We start from the raw sequence: 5490 nt of genomic DNA, 5'->3' as shown, positions 1-5490 counted from the left end.
TTTTTTTTTTTCCCCTTAGATTTCTGTCTAGAACTACCTCTGCCCTTCTCTCCACTACCTATCCCCCTTCTTTTTTGGTGGGGAGGGTACCAGGGATTGAACTCACTGGCACTCGACCACTGAGCCAGCCCCCCAGCCCTATTTTGTATTTTATTTAGAGACAGGGTCTTACTGAGTTGCTTAGTTCCTGGCCAGTTGCTGAAGCTAACTTTGAACTTGTGGTCCTCTTCTTCAAATGAATAATTGACTTTCTCCTTTCCTATTTGGATGTCCTTTGTTTATTTCTTGTCTTGTTGCTTTGGCTAAGAATTCCCATACAATGTTGAATAGGAGTCGTAGAAATGAATATTGTTAACTTGTTCTAGATCTTAGAAGAAATACTTTGAGCTTTTCCTATTCATTGTGATATTGACTGTGGGTTTATCATTATGTAGCCTTTATTGTGTTGAGGTACGTTCCTTCTATAACTAATTTTTGAGTGTTTTTATCATGAAGGGATATTAAATTTTATTGAATGCTTTTTTGTATTGTTGAGATGATCATATGATTTTTGTCCTTTTCTGTTGATGTGATGTATTGTTTATTGATTTGCATATGTTGTACCATCTTTGTATCCCTGACACAAATCCCACTTGATCTTGGTGTATAATCTTTTTTATATGCTATTGGATTCAGCTTGCTAGTATTTTGTTGAGAATTTTTGCATCTCTGTTCATCAGGAATATTAGTCTGTAGTTATTTATCTTTGTCTGACTGATATCAGGGTAATACTGGTGTTATGCAAAGAGTTTGAAAGGGTTTTTTCCCTTTCAAAAATTTTTTTTCATAATAGTTTGAGAAGAATTGGTATTAGTTCTTTAAAGCTTGGTAAAATTCATCAGTGAAGCCATCTATCTGCTCTGGAGATATTTTTTTAAAAAATTATTATTACTGATTTGATTGCATTATGCATTATTGGTCTATTTAAGTTTTCATATCTTCTTTGTTCAATTTTTATAGGTTATATGTGTCCGTAAGTTTATCAAAAACTTCTAGGTTTTCTGATTTTTTCTACAAAATAGTCCCTAATGATCCTTTGTATTTCTGTGATATCAGTCATAATTTCTTCTTTTAATTTCTGATTTTTTTGGGGGGATCGTCTCTTTTTTCATTGGTTAGGCTAACTAAAGATTCATTAACCTTATCTTTTCAAAAAACCAACTCTTGATTTTATTGATCTTTTGTAATTTTTTGTTTATTTTGTTTCTGCTCTACTCTTCATTATCTTTCACCAATTTTGGGTTTGATTTGTTCTTGCTTTTTGGTTCCTTGAGTTGCATCATTAGGAGATTTATTTGAGATCTGTTTTTTGAAGTATGCGCTTACTGTTGTTATAAGTGTCCCTCTTTTTTTCAAACCTTTATTTAATTAATTTATTTATTTTTATGTGACGCTGAGGGGTTCAAGCCTCATAAATTGCACATGCTAGGCAAGCGCTCTACCGCTGAGCCAAAACCCCAGCCTCATAAATGCCCCTCTTAATACTATTTTTGTTGTATCTCATGTGTTCTGGTACATTGTATTTCTGTTTTTATTTGTTTCTAGAAAATCTTTAATTTCTCTTTTAATTTTTCATTGACTCATTGGTTGTTCAAGAACATGTTGTTTAATTTCAATGTATTTGTATAATTTCTAAAGTTCTTCTGGTAGATTTCTAGTTTTATTCCAGTGTGGTGGTCTGAGAAGATACATGGTATGATTTCAATATTTTTGAAATTTTTGAGTCTTGTTTTTTGGCTTAGCATATGGTTTGTCCTGGAAAATGCTTCCCATGCCCATGAGAAAAATGTGTATTTTGTAGCTGTTGGATGAAATATTTTGTAAATGTCTGTCATATCCATTTGGTCTGTAGTGTGGTTTAACTTCAGTGTTTCTTGGTTGATTTTTTTCTTTTTCTTTTTTTTTGGTTTGGATGATCTGTCCATTGGTTAAAGTCCTCAACTGATATTGTGTCATAGTCTCTCTCTTCTATAGATCTAAAAATGTTTGTGTTATACAATTGGGTCTGGCACTGGTTGTATAAGTACTTACAATTGTTATTTCCTCTTGTTGAAGTTATCTCTATGTCATCCTATAGGGAATTCTTTGTTCTTTATATAAGTCTTAATGTCTATTTTATATAAGACTTAATGTCTATTTTATCTAATATAAATATAGCTTCTACTGCTTGCTTTGATGTGTTTGTATAGAATATTTCTTCTAACCCTTCGCTTTCAGTCTGTGTGTGCTTGACTGGTAAAGTGAGTTTCTTGTAAATAGCATATTATTAGGTCTTGGTATTTTTATGCATTTGGCCTGTCTGTCTAATTATTTTGGTTGGAGAGTTTAATCTGTTTATGCTAAAGGTTATTATTGATAGTAAATTGATTTTCTCTTATCATTTTGTTATTATTTTTGCTTGTTTTTGTATACCTTTTGATCTTTTTCTGTTCGTCTTTGTGATTTGGTGGTTTTCTGTATTGAGATAGTTTGATTATTTTTCCTTTCTTTGTTGTATTGGTAAATTGTGTACTTTATTTTCATGATGGTGGTTATCATCCTTTTGCTTCTAAATATAGGGCTCTCAGTCATATCTTTAAAGCCACTGTGGTTGTGATGAATTCCCTCTATTTTTATTTGTATTGTAAAATCTTTGTTTTCTACTTCATTTCTGAAGGATAGCATTCTTGGGTATAGTATTCTTAGTTGGCAGATTTTTTTCCCCTTAAAACTTTATACCAATCTCTCTTGGCATGTAAGGTTTCTGTTGAGAAATTTGTTGTTAGTCTAATGGGGATTCCCTTGTGTTTAGCTTGATAATTTTCTCTTGTTTTTAGAGTTCTTTTTTTCCCACTTTAAATTAGGGCTTTATAGTCATACAAAGTACTGGGGTTTATTGTTGCATATTCATACATGCACACAGTGTAACAATATAATTTGGTTTGTATCATTCCCCAAAGATCTCCCCTTTCCCATCCCTCTTTCTTCTTCCTCCTCCCTTTGCCGATCTTCCATTTTCATAAGATCCTCCTCCCATTTTTTTTTGTCCTCTGTCCTTTCTAGTTTCTACATATGAGAGAAAACACAGGATCTTTGACTTCCTCTGAGTTTGATTTAGTTTGCTTAACATAATGCTGTCAAGTTCCATCCATTTTCCCGCAAATGACAGGATTTCATTTTTCTTTATGGCTAAATAAAGCTCCATTGTGTATATATACCACATTCTCTTTATCCATTCAGCTCTTGAGAGCTACTGAGGTCATTCCATAATTTGGCTTTTGTGAATTGTGATGTTATAAACATAGGTATCCATGTATTGCTCTGTAGTATGTTGACTTTATTTCTTTTTTAAGAGAGAGAGAGAGAGAGAGAGAGAGAATTTTTTTTTTAATATTTATTTTTTAGTTTTCGGCAGACACAAATCTTTGTTTGTATGTGGTGCTGAGGATCGAACCCGGGCCGCATGCATGCCAGGCGAGCGCGCTACTGCTTGAGCCACATCCCCAGCCCTTGACTTTATTTCTTTAGGTTAAATACTGAGGTGTACTATAGCTGGGTGATTTTATGGTTTTATTTCTAGTCTTTTGATGAACCTCCATGCTGATTTCCATAGCAGTTGTACTAATTTACAATCCTACCAGCAGTGTAGAAGTGTTTCCTCCACATTCTCTTCAGTATTTATTATTGTTTGTATTATGGATGGCTGTCATTCTAACTGTTGAGATGAGTGAGATGGAATCTTAATGTAGTTTAGATATGCATTTCCCTAATTGATAAAGATGTTTTACATTTTTCCATGTATTTGTTGACACTCCCACCCGCCCCCAGCTCCTGCCCACTCCTCCCTCTCTTCTCTTTTTCTCTTTCATACCAGGGAATGAACCAAGGGGCACTTAACCACTGAGCCACATCTCCAGTTCCTTTTGTTTATTCTTTTTAGACAGGGTCTTGTTAAGTTGCTTAGGTCCTTTCTAAGTTGCTGAGTCTGACTTTGAACTTGTGATCCTCCTGCCTCAGCCTCACAAGCTGCTGGGATTACAGGTGTGTGCCACCACATCTGGCTCATAGTTCTTCTTTTGAGAAGAGTCTGTTTAGTTCATTTGCCCATTTATTGATTTTTTAATGTTGTTTGAGTTCTTATGTATTTTGGATATTAATCCTCTGTCAGAACAGTATCTAGCCAAGGTTTTCTCCAATTCTGTGGGTTCTCTCTTCACACTCTTTTTCTTTGCTATGCAGAACTTTTTAATTTGATGTCATCCCATTTATTCATTCTTGGTATTATTTCCTGAGCTTTAGTTATCCTACTGAGGAAGTTGTTTCCTGCACCTGTAGCTGGAGTGTTGACTCAACATTTTCTTCTAGCTGTTGCAAGGATTCTCATCCAGTTCCCTAGTGTTTGATTCATTTTGAGTTGACTTATGTGGAGGGTAACCAATAGGGATCTAGTTCCCTCCAACTCCCCATGTACAACCAGTTTCCCCAGCACTATTTGTTTAAGAGGCTGTCTTTTCTCCAATGTATGTTTTTGGCACCTTTGTCAAGGATCAGATGATGTTCCTGTGTGGTTTTGTCTGTCTTCTGTTCTGTTCCATTGGTCTGTGGGTCTGGTTTTATGCCAGTACCATGCAGTTTTTGTGACTATGGATCTAGTATAATTTGAAGTCAGGTATTATGATGCCTTCAGCATTGCTGTTTTTTTTTTTTTTTTTTTTTTTTTTTTTAATCCTCAGAATTGCTTTGGCTAATCTGGGTCTTATTATTCCAAATGAATTTTAGGACTGTTTTTTTTCCGCCCTAGTTCTGTGAAGAATGTCACTGGTATTTTCATGGGGATTGCATTGAATCTGTGTATCACTTTTGGGAATAGGGCCTTTTAAACAACATTAATTCTGCTTATCCATGACATGAGAGGTCTTTATATCTTCTATAGTTTCTTTCCACATTCTATAATTTTCATTGCAGAGGTCTTTCACCTCCTTGGTTAGCCTTATTAGTAGGTATTTTATTTTATTTTTTTTGAGGCTATTGTGGAGTGGTATTGTTTTCTTGATTTCTTAGTGAACAATTCTCTTTGTATTAGACTCATAACAATTTGCCTATAGTATGCCTTAGAGAGACGCTTTCTTGGTCAAATCTGATTGGAGTTCTTTGAGCTTCCTAGTCCCAGATGCCTGTATCTTAAGATTTAGAATGCAGACCGCATTGTTTCATTGAATAGATTTTGAAAATGCCTTTTTCTTTCTTTTCTCCTTCTGAAACATTGATAATGTGAATAGTTGGTTGGTTAATTATATCTCTTAAGTTTCATAGACTTTCTTCATTTTTTTTTTAACTTTTAAAAAAAAGTCTGACTGAGTTATTTAAAAAGACCTGAATTTAAGCTCAAAAATTCTTTCTTCTGCTTAATTTGGTCTGTTATTGAGGCAAGGTATATGTGTGTGTGTGAGTGTGTATAATTTTTTCTGGGGT

This window comes from Marmota marmota, unplaced genomic scaffold (assembly GCF_001458135.2).
Source record: "Marmota marmota marmota unplaced genomic scaffold, marMar, whole genome shotgun sequence".
Lineage (NCBI taxonomy): Eukaryota > Metazoa > Chordata > Mammalia > Rodentia > Sciuridae > Marmota > Marmota marmota.
Note: the sequence above shows the minus strand (reverse complement) of the source record.